This window comes from Salmo salar, chromosome 11 (assembly GCF_965601325.2).
Source record: "Salmo salar chromosome 11, fSalSal1, whole genome shotgun sequence".
Lineage (NCBI taxonomy): Eukaryota > Metazoa > Chordata > Actinopteri > Salmoniformes > Salmonidae > Salmo > Salmo salar.
The window spans coordinates 18,684,059-18,710,200 of record NC_138301.1 but is presented as its reverse complement, the minus strand read 5'-3'; the positions used below and the strand labels follow the sequence as shown (position 1 = coordinate 18,710,200).

Below are 26,142 nucleotides of genomic sequence, written 5' to 3'. Positions count from 1 at the left end.
ATTTGGGAAACACTGTTCTAGGTAGGAGGCTGCAGTAGGAGTGAGTGGGAAAACATTTCAGCATGAATTGACAGGGAAAATGTCAGCAGTATGTGAGAAGTTTCTACCCAAGCCTGCACCTGTGTGTGAGGCTGTGTGTGAGGCTGTTTGTGAGGCTGTGTGTGAGTCTGTGTGTGAGGCTGTGTGTGAGTCTGTGTGTGAGGCTGTGTGTGAGGCTGTGTGTGAGACTGTGTGTGAGACTGTGTGTGAGAATGTGTGTGAGGCTGTGTGTGAGGCTGTGTGTGAGTCTGTGTGTGAGGCTGTGTGTGAGGCTGTGTGTGAGAATGTGTGTGAGTCTGTGTGTGAGAATATGTGTGAGGCTGTGTGTGAGGCTGTGTGTGAGGCTGTGTGAGGCTGTGTGTGAGTCTGTGTGTGAGGCTGTGTGTGAGTCTGAGAGGCTGTGTGAGAGGCTGTGTGTGAGGCTGTGTGTGAGGCTGTGTGTGAGGCTGTGTGTGAGGCTGAGTGTGAGGCTGTGTGTGAGACTGTGTGTGAGAATGTGTGTGAGGCTGTGTGTGAGGCTGTGTGAGAGGCTGTGTGAGAGACTGTGTGTGAGAATGTGTGTGAGGCTGTGTGTGAGGCTGTGTGTGAGGCTGTGTGTGAGCCTGTGTGTGAGAATGTGTGTGAGGCTGTGTGTGAGACTGTGTGTGAGAATGTGTGTGAGTCTGTGTGAGAGGCTGTGTGTGAGCCTGTGTGAGAGGCTGTGTGTGAGCCTGCGTGAGAGGGTTGGAGAGGGCAAGGAGTTGAATGACCAATTGGAGAATATAAGAAAGAAGGCATGACTCAATCTACAACCGTGGTTCCCAAACTGTTTTGGTTACTGTACCACTAACTGAATTTTAGTGGTACAGTACCCCCTCATGTGCATTTTACCACTAACCCTATGGTCTCATCAGTCTCAAGGTACCCTCTGTGGATAGGCCAAGTACCCTCCAAGGGGTCCTAGTACCCCTGGTTGAGAACCACTGGCATACAGCTTTAACATCTACAGTATGACCTATAATAGTCCAGGTCATATTGAATTGTCTCCCGAACAGCCCGTTTCTCCTTTTTTGTTACGGGCTTATTGCCTGTTGGGAAATTCTACGGAGAGAGAGTTGATATGGTAAACTCTCGGAAGGGGTGATGGAGAGAAGAAAGAAAGTGAATGAGTGAGTCACACAGCATAAAGAGGTAGAGGTGAAAATTATTTCAGAAGAAAGAAGAAGAGGGAGAGTTGAGAAGCAGTTTAAAAGTGTGTGTGTGTTTGTGTGTGTGTGGTTCTGCAGTGAGCGTGCCGTAAAGGCGGCGATGCGGCCCACTTCCCCAGGCGTGGCACTCACACTTTATGAGGTGTGGAGGGGCCGTCTCCCTCGCCTCTCCACCTACTTTAATGATACAGTTTAAATGGAAGAGCTGGAGCTCAATCTGCCTGCACCAAGGACTCAGACGGCTTGCTCAGGCCCCCCCACACCCTCTCAGACTGGGACTGATGTAGACGGGGGTGGATGCTAGAAGTATATACTGTAAATGTTTATGGGGCTGAGAGAGGAAGTGGAAGGCAAGGGTGTGACAGCTAGGAGGTGGCTGTCACTACTGAGGAATCATCTCAGATCGGTGCCTTGGTTAGATCTAGTGGAGAGACAGCCAGGGTTCACCGTCACTCACACCTATCACTGTAGCCCCTCAGGAGAACATGCTACCGTAATGCAATATTGATCTGACAATGTAGTGTGTGTGTGTGTGTGTGTGTGTGTGTGTGTGTGTGTGTGTGTGTGTGTGTGTGTGTGTGTGTGTGTGTGTGTGTGTGTGTGTGTGTGTGTGTGTGTGTGTGTGTGTGAGTCAGTAATTGTGTGAGAGGGAGGGAGGCATTAATAAGCAAGAGGTGAGGTGTTAGCCTTGGTGCTATTTTCTATTTCGTGACACCTTGCTGTCATATCCCTGCAGCGTCCAGACTGCAGAGGAACCAGCCTGGGCTTGCTGTTATCCAGAATATGCTACTCTCTCCCCTTCTTTTCTCTATCCCTCCCCCCCCCTTCCTATATGTGTGTGTATATAGTTATATATACACTCAATTAGTATTTGGTAGCATTGTCTTTAAATTGTTTAACTTGGGTCAAACATTTCGGGTAGCCTTCCACAAGCTTCCCACAATAAGTTGGGTGAATTTTGGCCCATTCCTCCTGACAGAGCTGGTGTAACTGAGTCAGGTTTGTAGGCCTCCTTGTTCGCACACGCTTTTTCAGTTCTGCCTACAATTTTTTTTATAGGATTGAGGTCAGGGCTTTGTGATGGCCACTCCAATACCTTGACTTTGTTGTCCTTAAGCCATTTTGTCACAACTTTGGAAGTATGCTTGGGGTCATTGTCCATTTGGAAGACCCATTTGCAACCAAGCTTTAACTTCCTGACTGATGTCTTGAGATGTTGCTTTAATATATCCACAGAATTTTCCAGCCTCATGATACCATCTATTTTGTGAAGTGCACCTGTCCCTCCTGCAGCAATACACCCCCACAACATGATGCTGCCACCCCCGTGCTTCCCGGTTGGGATGGTGTTCTTCAGCTTGCAAGCCTCCCCCTTTTTCCTCCAAACATAATGATGGTAATTATGGCCAAACAGTTCTATTTTTGTTTCATCAGACCAGAGGACATTTCTCCAAAAAGTACGATCTTTGTCCCTATGTGCAGTTGCAAACCGTAGTCTGGCTTTTTTATGGTGGTTTTGGAAATGTGGCTTTTTCCTTGCTAAGCGGCCTTTCAAGTTATGTCGATATAGAACTCATTTTACTGTGGATATAGATACTTTTGTACCTGTTTCCTCCAGCATCTTCACAAGGTCCTTTGCTGTTGTTCTGGGATTGATTTGCACTTTTTGCACCAAAGTACGTTCATCTCTAGGAGACAGAATGCGTCTCCTTCCTGAGCGGTATGACAGCTACGTGGTCCCATGGTGTTTATACTTGCGTACTATTGTTTGTACAGATGAACGCGGTACCTTCAGGCGTTTGGAAATTGCTCCCAAGGACGAACCAGACTTGTGGAGGTCTCCAATTTTTTTCTGAGGTCTTGGCTGATTTCTTTAGATTTTCCCATGATGTCAAGCAAAGAGGCACTGAGTTTGAAGGTAGGCCTAGAAATACATCCACAGGTACACCTCCAATTGACTCAAATGATATCAATCAGCCTATCCGAAGCTTCTAAAGCCATGACATCATTTTCTGGAATTTTCCAAGCTGTTTAAAGGCACAGTCAACTTAGGGTACGTAAACTTCTGACCCACTGGAATTGTGATACAGTGAATTATAAGTTAAATAATCTGCCTGTAAACAATTGTTGGAAAAATGACTTGTGTCATGCACAAAGTATATGTCCTAACCGACTTGCCAAAACTATAGTTTGTTAACAAGAAATTTGTGGAGTGGTTGAAAACGAGTTTTAATGACTCCAACATAAGTGTATGTAAACTTCCGACTTCAACTGTATGTAAACAAAAACACAAATATGGCCCAACAAAGCAGAATGTCCTCTTGGACGGCAGTATGGGTAAGAGACATTGGCTAAGACTGAGAATTAGTCAATGAAAGAATGGGAATTTAAGATATATATCCCATCCTTCTCCCTATCTCTTTTTAATGTCTGCTGACTGCAACAAGCACAGAGAAAATAAAGCAATAATTAGTGGCAAGGCTATCTGATCACATCTGTCCTGGCTGCTCCTGTCTGCTCCTGTCCTCTTAGAGGATAAACAGAAGAGCATGACAGTGACAGGAACACTGGCTCTGCTCTGCTCTGAACAGCTCTGCTCTGGGCTAAGCACAGAACAAAGACAGATGGAGGAGAGAGAAGGAGAGCAAGAGAGTGAGAGCAAGTGGTGAATTTGAAATAGAGAGATGGAGTGAGAGATAAAGAGAGGGACGGAGTGATAGCAGGAGAGAGAAGAGAAGACAGAGAGTGATGGGAGTGAACGAGTAAGAGTGAGCAAGAAATTAGGGATAGAAGGAGACAGTGTGTGTAAGAGAAGGCAATAGACAGAGAGAAAGACAGAGCGCAAGAGAGAGAGAGAGAGAACAAGAGAAGGGAATAGACAGAGAGAGAGAGATAGAACAAGAGAAGGGAACAGACAGAGAGAGAGAACAAGAGAAGGGAATAGACAGAGAGGGAGAGAGATAGAACAAGAGAAGGGAACAGACAGAGAGAGAGAACAAGAGAAGGGAATAGACAGAGAGGGAGAGAGATAGAACAAGAGAAGGGAATAGACAGAGAGAGAGAGAACAAGAGAAGGGCATTGACAGAGATAGAGAGAGAACAAGAGAAGGGAATAGACAAAGAGAGAGAGAACAAGAGAAGGGAATAGACAGAGAGAGAACAAGTGAAGGGAATAGACAGAGGGAGAGAGATAGAACAAGAGAAGGGAATAGACAGAGAGAGATAGAACAAGAGAAGGGAAGAGAGAGAGAGAGAGAGAGAGAGAGAGAGAGAGAGAGAACAAGAGAAGGTAATAGACAGAGAGAGAGAGAGAGAGAGAGAGAGAGAGAGAGAGAACAAGAGAAGGGAATAGACAGAGAGAGAGAGAGAACAAGACAAGGGAATAGACAGAGAGAGAGAAAAAGAGAAGGGAATAGACAGAAAGAGAGAGAGAGAGAGAGAGAGAGAACAGACAGAGAGAGAGAGAGACAGAGAGAGCGAGAGAGAGAGAGAGAGAGAGAACAAGAGAAGGGAATAGACAGAGAGAGAGAGAGAGAGAGAGACAACAAGAGAAGGGAATAGACAGAGAGAGAGAACAAGAGAAGGAAATAGACAGAGAGAGAACAAGAGAAGGGAATAGACAGAGAGAGAACAAGAGAAGGGAATAGACAGAGAGAGAACAAGAGAAGGGAATAGACAGAGAGACAACAAGAGAAGTGAATAGACAGAGAGAGAGAGAGAGAGAGAGAGAGAGAGAGAGAGAGAGAGAGAGAACAAGAGAAGGGAATAGACAGACAGAGACAAAGGGAGAGAGAAAGTGTGTGTGCAACAGAGAAGGGAATAGTGTCTGTGTGTGTGTGTTTGTGTTTGTGTGTGTGTGTGTGTGTGTGTGTGTGTGTGTGTGTGTGTGTGTGTGTGTGTGTGTGTGTGTGTGTGTGTGTGTGTGTGTGTGTGTGTGTGTGTGTGTGTGTGTGTGGTGTGTGTGTGGTGCTATCCCAGTGCAGAGAGCTGAGCTCAATGTGTGCAGACAGCAGTGTGGTCCAAAGTTCCAGGAGAAATGACAGGTAAATACAGCTGTATCCTGGGGCCCCAGCCCTCAGCAGCACCTGCACAGCTAATTTTGAAATTACAGCAGCAACAGTCTGACTCCCTGTCCAATCACACAGACACGCACACACAGGCAGGCAAACTCACTATTCTAATACCATATTCTACCCTATAAACTACTAATACCATATTCTACTCTATAAAATACTAATACCATATTCTACCCTATACACTACTAACACCATATTCTACACTATAAACTACTAATGCCCTATTCTACCCTATAAACTACTAATACCATATTCTACCCTATAAACTACTAATACCATATTCTACCATATAAACTACTAATACCATATTCTACCATATAAACTACCCTTTACAATATTCTACCCTATAAACTACTAATACCATATTCTACCCTATACACTACTAATACCATAATCTACCCTATAAACTACTAATACCATATTCTACCCTATTAACTACTAATACCATATTCTACTCTATAAACTACTAATACCATATTCTACCATATAAACTATCCTTTAGAATATACTATCCTTTACAATATTCTACTCTATAAACTACTAATACCATAGTCTACCCTATAAACTATTAATACCATATTCTACCCTGTAAACTACTAATACCATATTCTACCCTGTAAACTACTAATACCATAATCTACCCTATACACTACTAATACCATAGTCTACCCTATAAACTACCCTTTACAATATTCTACCCTATAAACTATTAATGCCATATTCTGCCCTATAAACTACTAATACCATATTATACCCTATAAACTACTAATACCATATTCTACCCTATAAATTACTAATACCATATGCTGCCCTATAAACTACTAATACCATATTCTACCCTCTAAACTACTAATACCATATTCTACCCTCTAAACTACTAATACCATATTCTACCCTATAAACTCTTAATACCATATTCTACCCTATACACTACTAATACCATATGCTGCCCTATAAACTACTAATACCATATTCTAACCGATACACTAGTAATACCATATGCTACCCTATACACTACTTATACCATATTCTACCCTATGTAAGATTGCGCCGGAGAGGAAGGGAGGAAGGCAGAAAAAGGGGCCAAAGGGCGAGCTGCCTTCTGAAAATTCGTAGGTGATCGAATAAACCCCCCACTTCCATCCATTCTGCTAGAAAAAGTGCAATCTTTGAAGAATAAAATCGACGAGCGACGCGGAAGATTAAACTACCAACGAGACATTAACAAACTGTAACATCTTATGCTTCACGGAGTCGTGGCTGAACGACGACACTATCAACATACAGCTGGCTGGTTACATGCTATACTGGCAGGATAGAACAGCGGCATCTGGTAAAACAAGGGGCGGCGGACTATGTATTTTTGTAAATAACAGCTTGTGCATGATATCTAAGGAAGTCTCGAGCTATTGCTCACCTGAGGTAGAGTATCTCATGATAAGCTGTAGACCACACTAGCTACCTAGAGAGGTTTAATCTGTATTTTTCATAGCTGTTTACATACCACCACAGTCAGAGGCTGGCAATAAGACAGCATTGAATAAGCTGTATTCCGCCATAAGCAAACAAGAAAACGCTCATGCAGAGGAGACGCTCCTAGTAGCCGGGGACTTTAATGCAGGGAAACTTAAATCCGTTATACCAAATTTCTATCAGCATGTTAAATGTGCAACCAGAGAAAGAATACTCTGGACCACCTATACTCCACATACAGAGATGCATACAAAGCTCTCCCTCACCCTCCACTTGGCAAATCTAACCATAATTCTATCCTCCAGATTCCTGCTTACAAGAAAAAATGAAATCAGGAAGCACCAGTGACTAGATCAATAAAAAAGTGGTCAGATGAAGCAGATGCTAAAGTACAGGACTGTTTTGCTAGCACAGACTGGGATATGTTCCGGGATTCCTCCGATGGCATTGAGGAGTACACCACATCAGTCATTGGCTTCATTAATAAGTGCATCGATGACGTTGTCCCCAACGTGACCATACGTACATACCCCAACCAGAAGCCATGGATTACAGGCAGCATCTGCATTGAGCTAAAGGCTAGAGCTGCCGCTTTCAAGGAGCAGGAAGCTTATAATAAATCCCGCTATGCCCTCCAACGAACCATCAAACAGGCAAAGCGTCAATACAGGATCGAATCGTACTACACTGGCTCTCTAGCTCGACGGATGTGGCAGGGCTTGCAAACCATTACAGACTACAAAGGGAAGAACAGCTGAGAGCTGCCCAGTGAAACGAGCCTACCAGACGAGCTAAACTACTTCTATGCTCACTTCGAGGCAAATAACACTGAAACATGCATGAGAGCACCAGCTGTTCCGGAAGACTGTGTTATTACGCTCTCCGCAGCCGATGTGAGTAAGACCTTTAAACTGGTCAACGTTCACAAGGCCGCAGGGCCAGACGGATTACCAGGACGTGTACTGTGAGCATGCGCTGACCAACTGGAAAGTGTCTTCACTAACATTTTCCACCTCTCCCTGTCCGAGTCTGTAATACCAACATGTTTTAAGCAGACCACCATAGTGCCTGTACCGAAGAACACTAAGGTAACCTGCCTAAATGACTACCTCACGTCTGTAGCCATGAAGTGCTTTGAAAGGCTGGTCATGGCTCACATAAACACCATTATCCCAGAAACCCTAGACCCACTCCAATTTGCATACCGCCCCAACAGATCCACAGATGACGCAAATTCTGTTGCACTACACTGCACTTTCACACCTGGACAAAGGGAACACCTATGTGAGAATGCTATTCATTGACTACAGCTCAGCGTTCAACACCATAGTGCCCTCAAAGCTCATCAATAAGCTAAGGTCCATGGGACTAAACACCTCCCTCTGCAACTGGATCCTGGACTTCCTGACAGACCACCCCCAGGTGGTAAGGGTAGGTAACAACACATCCGCCACGCTGATCCTCAACACAGGTGCCCCTCAGGGGTGCATGCTCAGTCCCCTCCTGTACTCCCTGTTCACTCATGACTGCATGGCCAGGCATGACTCCAACACATCATTAAATTTGCAGATGACACAGTGGTAGGCCTGATCACCGACAACGACAAGACAGCCTATAGGGAGGATAGGGAGGAGGTCTCCCTCAACGTGATCAAGACAAAGGAGATGATTGTGGACAACAGGAAAAAGAGGACCGAGCACACCCCCATTCTCATCGACGGGGCTGCAGTGGAGCAGGTTGAGAGCTTCAAGTTCCTTGGTGTCCACATCACCAACAAACTAACATGGTCCAAGCACACCGAGACAGTCATGAAGAGGGCACGGCAAAACCTATTCCCCCTCAGGAGACTGAAAAGATTTGGCATGGGTCCTCAGATCCTCAAAAGGTTCTACAGCTGCACCATCGAGAGCATCCTGACTGGTTGCATCACTGCCTGGTATGGCAACTGCTCGGCCTCTGACTGCAAGGCACTACAGAGGATAGTGCGAACGGCCCAGTACATCACTGGGGCCAAGCTTCCTGCCATCCAGGACCTCTATACCAGGCGGTGTCAGAGGACGGCCCTAAAAATGGTCAAAGACTCCAGCCACCCTAGTCATAGACTGTTCCCTCTGCTACCACACAGCAAGCGGTACCGGAGCGCCAAGTCTAGGTCCAAGAGGATTCTAAACAGCTTCTATCCCCAAGCCATAAGACTCCTGAACATCTAATCAAATGGCTACCCAGACTATTTGCATTGACCCCCCCTCTCCCCCTCTTTACACCGCTGCTGCTCTCTGTTGTTGTCATCTATGCATAGTCACTTCAATAACTCTAGCTACATGTACTTATTACCTAAACTAACCAGTGCTCCCGCACATTGACTCTGTAACCCCCTGTATATAGTCTCCACATTGACTCTGTACCCCCCTGTATATAGTCTCCACATTGACTCTGTACCAGTACCCCCTGTATATAGTCTCACTATTGACTCTGTACCAGTACCCCCCTGTATATAGTCTCACTATTGACTCTGTACCAGTACCCCCCTGTATATAGTCTCCACATTGACTCTGTACCAGTACCCCCCTGTATATAGTCTCCACATTGACTCTGTGCCAGTACCCCCCTGTATATAGTCTCCACATTGACTCTGTACCAGTACCCCCTGTATATAGTCTCCACATTGACTCTGTACCAGTACCCCCTGTATATAGTCTCCACATTGACTCTGTACCAGTACCCCCTGTATATAGTCTCCACATTGACTCTGTACCCCCTGTATATAGTCTCCACATTGACTCTGTATCGGTACCCCCTGTATATAGTCTCCACATTGACTCTGTACCAGTACCCCCTGTATATAGTCTCCACATTGACTCTGTACCTCCTGTATATAGTCTCCACATTGACTCTGTACCGGTACCCCCTGTATATAGTCTCCACATTGACTCTGTATCCCCCTGTATATAGTCTCCACATTGACTCTGTACCCCCTGTATATAGTCTCCACATTGACTTTGTACCGGTACCCCCTGTATATAGTCTCCACATTGACTCTGTACCCCCCTGTATATAGTCTCCACATTGACTCTGTACCCCCTGTATATAGTCTCCACATTGACTCTGTACCGGTACCCCCTGTATATAGTCTCCACACTGACTCTGTACCCCCCTGTATATAGTCTCCACATTGACTCTGTACCCCCCTGTATATAGTCTCCACATTGACTCTGTACCCCCCTGTATATAGTCTCCACATTGACTCTGTACCCCCTGTATATAGTCTCCACATTGACTCTGTACCGGTACCCCCTGTATATAGTCTCCACACTGACTCTGTACCCCCCTGTATATAGTCTCCACATTGACTCTGTACCCCCTGTATATAGTCTCCACATTGACTCTGTACCCCCCTGTATATAGCCTCCACATTGACTCTGTACCGGTACCCCCTGTATATAGTCTCCACATTGACGCTGTACCAGTACCCCCTGTATTTAGTCTCCACATTGACTCTGTACCGGTACCCCCTGTATATAGTCTCCACATTGACGCTGTACCCCCTGTATATAGTCTCCACATTGACTCTGTACCGGTACCCCCTGTATATAGTCTCCACATTGACGCTGTACCCCCTGTATATAGTCTCCACATTGACTCTGTACCCCCCTGTATATAGTCTCGCTATTGTTGTTTTACTGCTGCTCTTTAATTCCTTGTTACTTTTATCTCTTATTCTTATCTGTATTTGGTTGGGGGCTCGTAAGTAAGTATTTCACTATAAGGTGGACAACACCTGTTGTATTCGGCGCATGTGACTGATAAAATTGTATTTGATAAACTACTAATACCATATTCTACCCTATAAACTACTAATACCATATTCTACCCTTTAACTACTAATACCATATTCTACCCTATAAACTACTAATACCATATTCTACCCTATACATGACACCTAAGACAGAGCAAACATCAACAACAGCCCAGGCTTATCTTCCATTAACACTTATCTTCCATTATCTAGAACAACTCACCAGTTTAGATTCCTGGAAAACAAAGTCGTGCTAACACACAGTCTACACACGCAGCGGGAGGGGCCTTTGATTACACTTTAACTTTCTCTCTCAGCACTCTTCAAGTCTTTAATTAATTGGCATGTAAACAGCTGCAAGGTCACTTTCTTAAATGGAGGGGGAGATAGGAGGGGAGGAGGGGAGAGGAGCATGGCGCTGGGTGGAGCAGTTAATCCTTCAGACACGACGATGGAGGAGTTTGTCCTGGTGATGCTCCGTATTAATTATGCAAGCCCTCTCCAGTGTGTCCCCACGCTAGCTCCCTGATGACTCATCACTTTAGCACCTCACACTAACTTTAAAGCCACGCTGACGCCCTCCCTGTACAACGTCTGTACACAGGACAACACACAGCACGTTTACTGTCCTGGCACAAATAAAAGCCTTATATCTCTTCTGCTTTCTGGGAGTTTCTGTGTGTTTGTCTGTGTGTGTGCGCGTGTGTGTTTGAATCAGCAGAGAGTTTGCACCCGTCTGTGTGTGATTAACTGCACTGTTTGATGAGTCTGTCGGCTCCGTTCTGCTCTGTTCTGCTCGGTTCCTGCTTCTGCTGAACTCAGCAACACCATGTTTTTTAGGTTGTTTTTTAACAAATAGGCGCAGATTGCCTTGATGTCTTTGATGATTGCTAAAGTGTGCAGGGAATTCGAATGGGTTGGGTACTGGCCTGGCCTGCCGGCACAGCATACCACAGTACCACATAGCACAGTACAGCACAGTGCAGTACAGCACAGCACACACAACACAGCACAGGGAGGCTCAGTAAAGAGTCATAGAAGAGGAAGAGTATGAGAAAGAAGAGGAGTGGGTGACTAGGTCTATCTGTCTTGGACACGACACCACAGCATCCAGGCCCTTCCCATTACTATCCATCCCAGTGAAGCAGCAATGTTAACAATGCTGTCCTCACATTTACCAGTTCTGCCTCATTAGAGCCTTGGAAGCAGATACATTAGAGCAGGCTGCCATGCACCGGTTGAGTTGGGCACCGGCTCCACCTGTCAGCTACAAAGAATGTGGGGGTGGGTGGGGGGTGGGTGTATGAGGGGAGAGGAGCTGGGAGGGGTGTGTGAGGAGAGAGGAGAAAGGAGCTGGGAGGGGTGTGTGAGGAGAGAGGAGAGAGGAGCTGAGAGGCGTGTGTGAGGAGAGAGGAGAAAGGAGCTGGGAGGCGTGTGTGAGGAGAGAGGAGAGAGGAGCTGGGAGGGGTGTGTGAGGAGAGAGGAGAAAGGAGCTGGGAGGGGTGTGTGAGGAGAGAGGAGCTGAGAGGGGTGTGTGAGGAGAAAGGAGAGAGGAGAGAGGAGAGAAGAAGGGTGTGTTTAGGAGAGAGAAGCTGGGAGGGGTGTGTGAGGAGAAAGGAGAGAGGAGAGAGGAGAGAAGAAGGGTGTGTTTAGGAGAGAGAAGCTGGGAGGGTGTGTTTAGGAGAGAGGAGAGAGGAGCTGGGAGGGGTGTGTGAGGAGAGAGGAGAAAGGAGCTGGGAGGGGTGTGTGAGGAGAGAGGAGCTGAGAGGGGTGTGTGAGGAGAAAGGAGAGAGAAGAGAGGAGAGAGGAGAGAAGAAGGGTGTCTTTAGGAGAGAGAAGCTGGGAGGGGTGTGTTTAGGAGAGAGGAGAGAGGAGCTGGGAGGGGTGTGACGAGAGAGGAGCTGGGAGGGGTGTGTGAGGAGAGAGGAGCTGGGAGGGGAGAGGAGAGAGGAGCTGGGAGGGGTGTGTGAGAGAGGAGCTGGGAGGGGTGTGTGAGGAGAGAGGAGCTGGGAGGGGTGTGTGAGGAGAGAGGAGCTGGGAGGGGTGTGTGAGGAGAGAGAAGAAAGGAGCTGGGAGGGGTGTGTGAGGAGAGAGGAGCTGGGAAGGGTGTGTGAGGAGAGAGGAGAAAGGAGCTGGGAGGGGTGTGTGAGGAGAGAGGAGAAAGGAGATGGGAGGGGTGTGTGAGGAGAGAGGAGAGAGGAGTGTGTGAGGAGAGAGGAGGGGTGTGTTTAGGAGAGAGGAGAAAGGAGCTGGGAGGGGTGTGTAAGGAGAGAGGAGCTGGGAGGGGTGTGTTTAGGAGAGAAGAGAGAGGAGGGGTGTGTTTAGGAGAGAGGAGCTGGGAGGGGTGTGTGAGGAGAGAGGAGAAAGGAGGGGTGTGTGAGGAGAGAGGAGAGAGGAGGGGTGTGATTAGGAGAGAGGAGAGAGGAGCTGGGAGGGGTGTGTAAGGAGAGAGGAGCTGGGAGGGGTGTGTTTAGGAGAGAAGAGAGAGGAGGGGTGTGTTTAGGAGAGAGGAGCTGGGAGGGGTGTGTGAGGAGAGAGGAGAAAGGAGGGGTATGTGAGGAGAGAGGAGCTGGGAGGGGTGTGTTTAGGAGAGAGGAGATAGGAGGGGTGTGTTTAGGAGAGGGGAGAGAGGAGCTGGGAGGGGTGTGTGAGGAGAGAGGAGAAAGGAGGGGTGTGTGAGGAGAGAGGAGAGAGGAGGGTGTGTGAGGAGAGAGGAGAAAGGAGCTGGGAGGGGTGTGTGAGGAGAGAGGAGAGAGGAGGGTGTGTGAGGAGAGAGGAGAGAGGAGCTGGGTGGGGTGAGTGAGGAGAGAGGAGCTGGGAGGGGTGTGTGAGGAGAGAGGAGGGGTGTGTTTAGGAGAGAGGAGAGAAGAGCTGGGAGGGGTGTGTGAGGAGAGAGGAGAGAGGAGCTGAGAGGGGTGTGTGAGGAGAGAGGAGAGAGGAGCTGGGAGGGGTGTGTGAGGAGAGAGGAGAGAGGAGAGAGGAAGGGTGTGTTTAGGAGAGAGGAGCTGGGAGGGGTGTGTGAGGAGAGAGGAGAGAGGAGAGAGGAAGGGTGTGTTTAGGAGAGAGGAGAGAGAAGCTGGGAGGGGTGTGTGAGGAGAGAGGAGATGGGAGGGGTGTGTGAGAACTATGGCACTGCACATTCCTGAAAGGTAATTATGGCTTAGGTCACCTTCATTGTACCTGATACAGTCATTGATCATACAGTATATGCTTCCATACTAACAACCTGGCTTTGAAGTCTTTGGAGTTCCGTAAAGTACTGAGAGGACAAATGGTTTTGGTTCTCTGTCCTGTTCTCTTTACACTAAAGCTCCGCAGCCCTGCGGCCTTTAAAAAACACTATTTCTGCCTTTCATCTGTCCAGCGCCCATGGCCTGCCATCTTTATGCTCTGGTTAAGGGCAACTTCACTATGACTGATGTTTGCCCTCCTTCCAGTTGATTGTAAAAGGAGGCTTCCCATGCAGGCTGGTAGGAATAATATTTGCACTCTGGAAGGTTGAAAATCCCATCAGATGGAACCAAATTAATTTGTGAGGCATAGTGTTCAGGACAGGGTTGCAAAATTCTGTGAACTTTAGATAAATTCCCCGGTTTACCAGAAAATCCTAGTTGGAGGATTATGGATATTCTGCTTATTCTTGATTTCTTGATTTAAAAATCCCCCAAACTAGGATTTCAGGAAAACCAGAGAATTTATTGAAAGTTACTGGAATTTTGCAACCCTATTTCAGGAGCACTGGCATCATAATGTAAGACAATATGGAGTTCCATCCCTTCATTGCGATTCTATTCACTCTTTAAATCGGGAGGATGTCCGTAGTCAGGGCAGCAGTGTAGAAAATGGTTTCATCCCAGGGGGCTAAGAAAAAACATATTTTTAATTTCTCCTCTAAAGCGGCCGGGGAAAAGAGAGAAACCGATATAGATGTAATTGATGTTGTGGAGCCAGGCGGGAGGCTAGCCGGGGCAGCCATAGAAGACTTCCCTCAGTTCTCTCATATCTGGATCCAGGCCTTTTTTCGTTTCTCATAACAGGAAAGGCTCGTGGGTACTGGAGGGTGACAAATCTTGCACAGAGGGCAAATTGACCAGCAACAGAACACAATTTGTCCTTTAAAAGAATGACGGGCCGGGCCCTGTATGGCTTCAGTAATTAGTTTAAGCTGCCTTGAGGCTGTGGTGTGGCGGTCCAGAGGTGGACCCTGTCGAAGGAAGCTTAGTGTGTCCTCTGATAAGATACGGTGATGCTGCGTCACAGACAGACAGCCTTACCCTGAATCCTGATGATGCCCCGCCACTAAATATATCAATTAACATGTCTTTACATAGAGATAAAGAGGAATGTGAGCAGGGATTAGAGTTGGGGGGTGTCAATGATGTGTGTGTGTGTGTGTGTGTGTGTGTGTGTGTGTGTGTGTGTGTGTGTGTGTGTGTGTGTGTGTGTGTGTGTGTGTGTGTGTGTGTGTGTGTGTGTGTGTGTGTGTGTGTGTGTTTGTGTGGAGGGGAAGATTAAACAAGGATGATGGGAAATGAGAGTGATGGAGTCTCCTACTGGCATGTTCTTACTGGCACGTAGAAAGACAAAGACTAATATACACAGAGCTGTTCAGGCAGCATCTGTATCGTAAGGCTGGGAGTGTCACAGACATGGATGAACTGGTCCGTCGAGCGTGTTTAGTGACATCCAACATCTCCCCCTGACCCATTTCTATGTATGTGACACAGTAAAGACAATTTTCTCTGCCTTTCCCAGCCCCAAAAATATATAATAAATAAGAAGGAAAAAAACTACAGGACAAAACATGATATTCTGTTACTCAATTTAGTGGAAGCAGAACCTTCAGGCTTGCCCTTCGAAGTTTGAGGATAAACAGTTCTGAACTCCTGGGTGGGGAACTTTTTCCCCTTTCTACTTACCTCCCTGGCTAAAGTCAGACAGCGGCTGCGCTTGGCTGCCTGGTTATTAATAAAGGGGTCAGGTGCTTGTGGAGCTTTCAGTCAGAAAGCAAGAAATGTGGATCTCTCCACAGACACCTCCACGCATGATGAAATGACAAGCATGAGGCTGGGGCAGCACCTCAACACACACATCAGAAAGACAAAAAGACAGGAGGAAGGAGGAGTGAGTGAGAAAGAAAGAAAGAAAGAAAGAAAGAAAGAAAGAAAGAAAGAAAGAAAGAAAGAAAGAAAGAAAGAAAGGGGGGAGAAATAGGAAGAAGGGAGGGGGTACGAGTGAAAGAGAAACGGAAGGTATAGAAAGGAGGAGGATGAGAGTAAAATAGAAAGAGATGCTGGGTCCTTTTCCGCAGCAGACTTTATAATTGGCTTTTGGGCTTACGTAGCGCCAATTAACAGGCCTGTTTCATCCTCCACCAGCAGCTAATTGGAGTAGAGGATGCCTCCGCCACACAGCCTGGAAGAGAAAGAAGAAGAGGCTTCTTTTCTAGATTCTACCGGTTCCAAAAGAAGCGTGATGGGAGGCCATTTGGCAAACAGCGGAGAGATGTTTTGGAGTGTGTTTATAGGGAAAGGGGAAAATTAATCGGATCCGTGGAGAAATCATTCACAGAGATGACCTAACCTGTCCAAAGACCACGCTGCATGCCCTACATTGGGGAACATGCTGAATGGGCATGTAAACATAACGCCCTATAAGCATTCCAGGGGAGGCTGTTTAGCCTCTGATGACATTACTGTAGTGTACACACTGACTCCTGCCTGGCAGATCATATCGACGGGACATAAAGACACCATGATGACACTTACATGTAGGTAATCACTAGATACAGTTGAAGTCGGAAGTTTACATACACCTTAGCCAAATACATTTAAACTCAGTTTTTCACAATTCCTGACATTTAATCCTAGTAAAAATTCCCTGTCTTAGGTCAGTTAGGATCACCACTTTATTTTAAGAATGTGAAATGTCAGAATAATAGTAGACAGAATGATTTATTTCAGCTTTTATTTCTTTCATCACATTCCCAGTGGGTCAGAAGTTTACATACACTCAATTAGTATTTGGTAGCATGGCTTTAAATTGTTTAACTTGGGTCAAACGTTTTGGGTAACCTTCCACAAGATTCCCACAATAAGTTGGGTGAATTTTGGCACGTTCCTCCTGACAGAGCTGGTGTAACGGAGTCAGGTTTGTAGGTCTCCTTGCTCGCACACACTTTTTCAGTTCTGCCCACAAATGTTCTATAGGATTGAGGTCAGGGTTTTGTGATGGCCACTCCAATACTTTGACTTTGTTGTCCTTAAGCCATTTTGCCACAACATGATGCTGCCACCCTCGTGCTTCATGGTTGGGATGGTGTTCTTTGGCTTGCAAGCGTCCCCCTTTTTCCTCCAAACATAACAATGGTAATTATGGCCAAACAGTTCTATTTTTGTTTCAACAGACCAGAGGACATTTCTCCAAAAAGTACGATCGTTGTCCCCATGTGTAGTTGCAAATCGTCGTCTGGCTTTTTTATAGAGGTTTTAGAGCAGTGGCTTCTTCCTTGCTGAGCGGCCTTTCAAGTTGTTGATATAGGACTTGTTTTACTGTGCATATAGATACTTTTGTACCTGTTTCCTCCAGCATCTTCACAAGGTCCTTTGCTGTTGTTCTGGGATTGATTTGGTCCCGTGTGGATTGCTTCGGTCCCGTGTGGCTCAGTTGGTAGAGCGTGGTGTTTGCAACACCAGGGTTGTGGGTTCGATTCCCACGGGGGACCAGTACGGAGAAAAATGTATGAAATGTATGCATTCACTACTGTAAGTCACTCTGGATAAGAGTGTCTGCTAAATGACTAAAATGTAAATGTAAAATGATTTGCACTTTTTGCACCAAAGTACGTTCATCTCAAGGAGACAGAATGCGTCTCCTTCCTGAGCGGTATGATGGCTGCGTGGTCCCATGGTGTTTATACTTGCGTACAATTGTTTGTACAGATGAACGTGGTACCTTCAGGCGTTTGGAAATTGCTCCCAAGGATGAACCAGACTTGTGGAGGTCTCCAATTTTTTTCTGAGGTCTTGGCTGATTTCTTTAGATTTTCCCATGATGTCAAACACTGAGTTTGAAGGTAGGCCTTGAAAACCACCCACAGGTACACCTCCAATTGACTCAAATTATGTCAATCAGCCTATCAGAAGCTTAAAAAGCAATGACATCATTTTCTGGAATTTTCCAAGCTGTTTAAAGGCACAGTCAACTTAGTGTATGTAAACTTCTGACCCACTGGAATTGTGATACAGTGAATTATAAGTGAAAAAATCTGTCTGTAAATAATTGTTGGAAAAATGACTTGTGTCATGCACAAAGTAGATGTCCTAACCGACTTGCCAAAACTATAGTTTGTTAACAAGAAATTTGTGGAGTGGTTGAAAACGAGTTTTAATGACTCCAACCTATGTGTATGTAAACTTCCGACTTCAACTGTATGTAAACAAAAACACAAATACGGCCCAACAAAGCAGAACGTCCTCTTGGACGGCAGCATGGGTAAGAGACATTGGCTAAGACTGGGAATTTGAAACTCCCCAGAATTTGAGATTCTCAGTCAATCTGCACGACATCTCTGGTGACTCCTTGCAGATCCCACACATACCATCCCGTCCTCCTCCCCATCTCCCCTCTCACTCTCCCAGCTCCAGAGAGTCCTCTTCTCAAGCAGACTGACAATAGCGATGGAAACATGGCAGTTTGAAAATCTACAGAGAAATTGGAAAGCTCTTATCGTCCCTCACCTTCTGCCCTCAAAAGGCAATTCTCTTCAAGACAAGCCAGGAGGCGATCAAAGTGAGCTGGGTGAGCCATATTTCTCTGGCCCTGCCTGTTTTGGTCTCTGGCAGACCGCAGACAAGGACTGGCCGGCATGATAGCCTTCATTCATCGAGTTCATGTGCAATTCAAGCCCTGTTTTTGGTCGACTGGTTTTATTTTCCAAAGGGCCTGCAACCTGCCTGATGATCCATTTTAAGGCCTGCACATTTAGGTTTCCTGACAGTTTGAGGCGCACGCATCCAGACTGCACAGTCAGACCTGAAACAGCCAGCCCAGTCTAGACAGTCTGGAAGAGCAGGAGCATCATAGGGCTGCCATGAAGGACCTCAGAGCATGATGGCCTGATGAAAACAACCTTATGAGGGTTGGCCTGCCACCTCACACAGCCTCTTTATTAACACACTGTTTGGAGGGAGAGGGAAGGGAAGAGAGGATGGATCTCTATGTGGTTCTGCTGTAGATTGAAGGACTGACCTCTTGCTGGGAGCTATTCACTATAGTACAACTCACGTTTACCCAAATCTCATAGACATAACATTGACCCTTATCCAGATACGAGCCATTAAGGCAGGAACCTCTACAGCAGTGGATCACAAACTTTTTATAGCCCCGTACCCCTTCAAACATTCAACCTCCAGCTGCGTACCGCCTCTAGCACCAGGGTCAGCGCACTCTCAAATGTTGTTTTTTGCCATCATTGTAAGCCTGCCACACACACACACACACACACACACACACACACACACACACACACACACACACACACACACACACACACACACACACACACACACACACACACACACACAGACTCACACACACACAGAAACACACACACACACACACACACACACACACACACACACACTATACGATACATTTATTTAACATAAGAATGAGTGTGAGTGACGAAGAGCTCTTATAGGACCAGGGCACAAATAATAATAATCAGTAATTTTGCTCTTTATTTAACCATCTTACATATAAAACCTTATTTGTTAATCGAAAACTGTGAATAACTCACCACAGGTTAATGAGAAGAGTGTGCTTGAAAGGATGCACATAACGCTGCAATGTTGGGTTGTATTGGAGAGAGTCTCAGTCTTAAATCCTTTTCCACACACAGTCTGTACCTGCATTTAGTTGTCATGCTAGTGAGGGCCGAGAATCCACTCTCACATAGGTACGTGGTTGCAAAGGGCATCAGTGTCTTAACAGCGCGATTTGCCAAGGCAGGATACTCTGAGCGCAGCCCTATCCAGAAATCTGGCAGTGGCTTCTGATTAAATAACATTTTCACAGAACCGCTTGATGCAATTTCAATGAGGCTCTCCTGTTCTGATATCGGTAAGTGGACTGGAGGCAGGGCATGAAAAAGATAATGAATCCAGTTGTTTGTGTCATCCGTTTCGGGAAAATACCTGCATAATTGCACACCCAGCTCACTCAGGTGCTTCGCTATATCACATTTCACATTGTCCATAAGTGTGAGTTAATTTGCACACAAAAAATCATACAATGATGGAAAGACCTGTGTGTTGTCCTTGTTAATGCAGACAAAGAGCTCCAACTTCTTAATCATAGCAAATAGTTGCGGAGAGTCCCTGTAATCCTATATTCAGATCAGAAAAATCAACACCCAGGTAGGCCAGTCGTGTGAGAAACTCGTCATCATACAAGCGGTCAGACAAGTGAAAATTATGGTCAGTAATGAAAACTTTATGCTCGTCTCTCAATTCAAAAAAACGTGTCAATATTTTGCCCCTTGATAACCAGTGCACTTCTGTATTTTGTAAAAGTGTCGCTGGTCGCTGCCCATATCAGCGACCAGCGATATGGTCGCTGCCCATATCATTGTATAGTGCAGAAAATACACAAGAGTTCAGGGGCCTTGCTTTAACAAAGTTAACCATTTTCACTGTAGTGTCCAAAACGTCTTTCAAGCTGTCAGGCATTCCCTTGGTAGCAAGAGCCTCTCGGTGGATGCTGCATTGTACCCAAGTGATGTCGGGAGCAACTACTTGCACGCGCGTTATCACTCCACTATGTCTCCCTGTCATAGGTTTTGCACCATCAGTACTGATACCAACATGAGCAGCAGCTACGTTCGGCTACATACGGACCGTTAGTGGAATTCCGGCGAGAGAGTAACGGTTAAGGTGATTGGATGTTAATTATTTGACTAGCCTACATGTATGTCAAAAGGTGTATTGGTGGCGAAGTCAGGTGCAGGAGAGCAGAGTATAATGAACAGGCACACTTTTATTATAGTTCCAAAAACGAGAGCACTACATAAATCAAACGCGCTCAAAAAACGGAACATAAAAATAAAGCGCGTAAACTAACACCACATAACATGAAACAATTACACACAAAACATGATGGGAAACAGGGTTAAATACAAGTAGCTTAATTGGGGAAATGAAAACCAGGTGTGTATGGAAACAAGACAAGACAAATGGATATATGAAAAATGGAGCAGCGATGGCTAGAAAGCCAGTGACATTGATCACCGAATGCCGCCCGAACAAGGAGAGGAGCCGACTTGGGCGGAATTCATGATAGTACCCCCCTTGATGCGCGGCTCCAGCGGCGCGCCGACACTGGCCTCGAGGACGACCCGGAGGACGAGGCGCAGGGCGATCCGGCCGGCGACGGTGAAACTCCCGCAGCAGTTCAGGATCCAAAACATCTGCAACCGGAACCAGCACCTCTCTTCCAACCCGTACCCCTCCCACTCTACGAGGTACTGAAGGCCCCCCACCCGACGCCTCGAATCCAGGATGGAATGAACGATGTACGCCGGGGCCCCCTCGATGTCCAAAGGGGGCGGAGGGTCCTCCCGCACCTCAGATTCCTGGGGAGGACCAGCCACCACCGGCCTGAGGAGAGACACATGGAACGAGGGGTTAATACGATAATCAGAGGGAAGCTGTAATCTACAACATACCTCGTTCACCCTCCTCGGGACTTTAAATGGCCCCACAAACCGCGGACCCAGCTTCCGGCAGGGCAGGCGGAGGGGCAGGTTACGGGTTGAGAGCCAGACCCGGTCCCCCCCGGTGCGAACACCGGGGTCTCACTGCGGTGACGGTCCGCACTGGCTTTCTGGCAACGCGCGGCTCGCTGGAGATGGACACGGGCGGCCTCCCATGTCTCCTCCTCGCGCCTAAACCAGTCGTCCACCGCAGGAGTCTCGGTTTGACCCTGATGCCATGGTGCCAGAACCGGCTGGTACCCCAATACGCACTGAAAGGCGGTGAGGTTAGTGGAGGAGTGGCGAAGCGAGTTCTGTGCCATCTTGGCCCCGGACACAAACGCTGCCCACTCCCCCGGCCGGTTCTGGCAATAGGACCGGCCGGGATGGACTGGGGACCCCGATCCGACACTATATCCTCAGGCACCCCATAGTGCCGGAAGACGTGTGTAAACAGGCCCTCCGCAGTCTGTAGGGCCGTAGGGAGACCAGGCAGAGGGAGGAGACGACAGGACTTAGAAAAACGATCCACAACGACCAGGATCGTGGTATTTCCCTGTGAGGGAGGAAGATCCATTAGGAAATCCACTGACAGATGTGACCAAGGTCGTTGTGGAACGGGTAAGGGATGTAACTTACCTCTGGGCAGGTGTCTCGGAGCCTTACACCGAGCAGGAGGAAACATAAACCCTCACGTCCTTAGCCAAAGTGGGCCACCAGTACTTCCCAGTCAGACAGCGCACTGTCTGACCGATCCCCGGATGACCAGAGGAGGGAGACGTGTGGGCCCAAGAGATCAACTGGTCATGGACAGCAGATGGAACATACATACGCCCAACGGGACACTGGAGGGGAGAGGGCTCTGTACGCAACGCCTGCTCAATGTCCGCATCCAGATCCCACATCACCGGCGCTACCAGGCAGGAGGCCGGGAGTATGGGAGTCTGATCCATGGGCCGCTCCTCTGTGTCATACAGTGCTTCTGCCTTCTTATTCTGGGAATCTGGTCTGTAGGATAGGGTAAACACAAAACGGGTAAAGAACATGGCCCACCTTGCCTGACGAGGATTCAGTCTCCTCGCTGCCCAGATGTACTCCAGGTTGCGGTGGTCAGTACAGATGAGAAAAGGGTGTTTAGCCCCCTCAAGCCAATGTCTCCATGCTTTCAACGCTTTAACCCCAGCCAACAACTCCCGGTCCCCCACATCATAGTTACGCTCCTCTGGGCTGAGCTTCTTTGAGAAGAAAGCACAGGGGCAGAGTTTCGGTGGCGTGCCCAAGTGCTGTGAGAGCACGGCTCCTATCCCAGCCTTGGACGCATCCACCTCCACTATGAATGCCAAAGAGGGATCCGGATGGGCCAGCACTGGAGCCGAGGTAAACAGAGCTCTTAGCTGCCCAAAAGCCCTGTCCGCCGCAGCCGACCACTGCAACCTTACAAGACCCCGGATAAATCTCCGGTAGTAATTGGCAAACCCTAAAAATCGCTGCACCTCCTTTACCGTGGTGGGAGTCGGCCAATTACGCATGGCTGCAATGCGGTCACTCTCCATCTCCACCCCTGATGTGGAAATGCGATACCCTAGGAAGGAGACGGCCTGCTGAAAGAACAGGCATTTCTCAGCCTTGACGTACAGGTCATGCTCCAACGGTCGTCCAAGTACCTTGCCCACCAAGGACACAGGCTCGGCGTGTAGCGGAGTAAATCAGAATGTCATCGATATACACCACTACACCCTGCCCGTGCAGGTCCCTGAAAATCACGTCTGCAAAGGATTGGAAAACTGATGGAGCATTCATCAACCCGTACGGCATGACGAGGTACTCATAATGCCCTGTGGTGGTACTGAACGCTGTCTTCCACTCGTCTCCCTCCCGGATATGCACCAGGTTATACACACTCCTGAGATCCAGTTTTGTGAAGAAGCGCGCCCCATGCATTGACTCAATTGCCGTGGTGATAAGAGGTAGCGGGTAACTGTACTTCACCGTGATTTGATTGAGACCTCTATAGTCACTGCACGGGCGTAAACCTCCATCCTTCTTCTTCACAAAAAATAAACTCGAGGAGGCAGGTGAAGTAGAGGGCCGAATTTAACCCTGACGCAGGGATTCAGAGACATATGTATCCATAGCTACCGTCTCCGCTTCCGACAGGGGATACACGTGACTCCTGGGAAGCGCAGCGTCTGCCAGGAGATTTATCACACAATCCCCCCCGTCGTTGAGGTGGTAATTTAGTCGCCTTCTTTTTACAGAAGGCGAGAGCCAAATCGGCATATTCTGGGGGGATGTGCACGGTGGAGACCTGGTCAGGACTTTCCACCGTGGTAGCACCCACAGAAACCCCTACACACCTCCCTGAGCACTCTCGCGACCACCCCATGAGAGCCCTCTGTTGCCAGGAAATAGTGGGGTTATGCAGAGGCAACCAAGGAAGGCCTAGTATCACAGGAAACGCAGGAGAGTCCATGAGAAAGAGACTGATTCTCTCCTCATGATTCCCCTGCATAACCATGGCCAAGGAGATGGTGGCCTCCTTGATTAGCCCGGACCCTAATGGTCGACTATCTAGAGTGTGTACCGGGAAGGGTCTAACTATAGGAAAAATAGGGATCCCTAACCTAATGGCTAATGCTCTGTCGATAAAATTCCCAGCTGCGCCTGAATCGACGAGCGCCTTATGCTGGGAATGTGGGGAAAACTCAGGGAAACAAACAGGCACAAACAGTTGATCAACAGAGGACTCTGGATGAGTGTGGTGCAAACTCACCTGGGGTGACGCCAGAGTGCCCTCCCTGTTGCCTCGACTCCCAGAGGAACCAACACGGCACCGACCGGCTGTGTGTCCTCTGCGGCCACAGATGGCGCACGTGATGGCTCCTCCTCCAGTCTGTCTATGAGCAGCCCCTCCTAACTCCATGGGCACCGGAGCGGGGGTGCTGGACGATGGAACCGACAGAACCCCCTCTGAACGTCCACGGGTGACCAGAGCGTGCAGGCCAGCTCACATCAGATGTCCTCTCGTAGGCTGCATCAATAGTGGCCGATGAGGGCCCTGTCGTTCCAGCCTGCTCCGGCGGCCAAGGTCCGGAATTCCAGGGCGAAGTCCTGGGCGCTCCTCGTCCCCCGTCTCAAATGGAAGAGCCTCTCCCCCGCCGCTCTGCCCTCAGGTGGATGGTCGAAGACGGCCCTGAAGCAACGGGTGAACTCCTCGAAGTGGTCTGGCACCGTGTCTCCTCTCCACACAGCGTTTGCCCACTCCAGCGCTCTACCTGTGAGGCAGGAGACAAGGGCAGCCACTCTCTCCCCTCCTGAGGGAGCTGGGTGCACAGTGGCCAGGTAGAGGTCCAGTTGTAACAAGAATCCCTGGCACTGTGCTGCCGTTCCATAATACTCCCTGGGAAGGGAGAGACGCATCCCACTGGAACTCTCTCCAGATGGAACGGATGGAGACAACCCCGGTTGTGCTGGTTAAGGCACTGGAGACTTCCTGTCTCTCCTAGCGGTTCATGGTCTGGACAACGCGATCCATCATGGCACCAAGATGTGGCTGAATGTTCCTGGACGCGCTCCTCGACTCCTCTAACCGGGGTACCTGCTCCTGCTGACTCCATTGAAAGTGTGTAATTCTGTCAAAAGGTGTATTGGAGGTGAAGTCAGGTGCAGGAGAGCAGAGTATAATGAACAGGCACACTTTTATTATAGTTCCAAAAACGAGAGCACTACATAAATCAAACGCGCTCAAAAAACGGAACATAAAAGTAAAGCGCGTAAACTAACACCACATAACATGAAACAATTACACACAAAACATGATGGGAAACAGGGTTAAATACAAGTAGCTTAATTGTGGAAATGCAAACCAGGTGTGTATGGAAACAAGACAAGACAAATGGATATATAAAAAATGGAGCGGCGATGTCTAGAAAGCCGGTGACGTCAATCGCCGAACGCCGCCCGAACAAGGAGAGGAGCTGACTTCGGCAGAAGTCGTGACAATGTATTTGACATTGTGTTGTTATTTCGCTGAACACTAGATTGTTAAAAAAAAAATTGGGCAGTTAAATGAGGCTACTCAGGTGAGAAAAAAAACTCACCCCAAATGCAGAGCCCCGTTGGAAAATATCAATGTTTGACAATGTGAAGGAAAAACAAAGTTACAAAGAAAATGTATTTATTTCTTTTTTAAATGTGAATAGAAAATGTATCTGGCGTACCCCCGACGGCATTGCGTGTACACCTGGGGGAATACCTGCACTACGGTATGTAAACCAATCAGAACAATCACCTCATTAGAGAGCAGTGAGAATTAAAAGACAATAGGTGGTCTCAGAGGGACTCCATTACAGCAGTGTTAGTGGTGTGTGGAACGAACACTCAATGTATTACCCAGGAGATCCAGACAGAGCACTGCAAACAGCTGACTAACCCGCAACAGAGAAGCCCCCAGCCCCATCCACCTCTCCCCTGCCCCCCTCCCTAGGGACCAGGATGGATGCCCAGAGGCTCTAACCAGGCTCTAACCAGGGAGACAAGGGAGGGGATCTGGAGACATAGCAGGGGGCCCTCTCCTCTGCAGGGGCCACAGGCTGGATTCAATCAGACCTCTAATTCCCAGGATGTTATGTCTAGAACTATACATCCCCATGTACATACTGTACTGTATATAGACATAGGATCAGGAACATCTCCAGCATACTGGATGTACTGGATGGGCTTATGGTATAACACTGTGGGTTTGTCATGGTACAGTAGGAGGACATTATTTTCATTCAAAACATATCAACCAAACTAAACAGAATTTAAAACAGTCTA

At 47.7% G+C, this 26,142-nt stretch overlaps 1 protein-coding gene across 15 annotated transcripts in view; it reads right to left on the bottom strand.

Moving 5' to 3' along the window:
• The window catches only part of LOC106562123 (CUGBP Elav-like family member 4), a 176,326-nt gene that overhangs the window by 123,483 nt on the left and 26,701 nt on the right, over window positions 1-26,142 (bottom strand). The window lies entirely within an intron of this gene.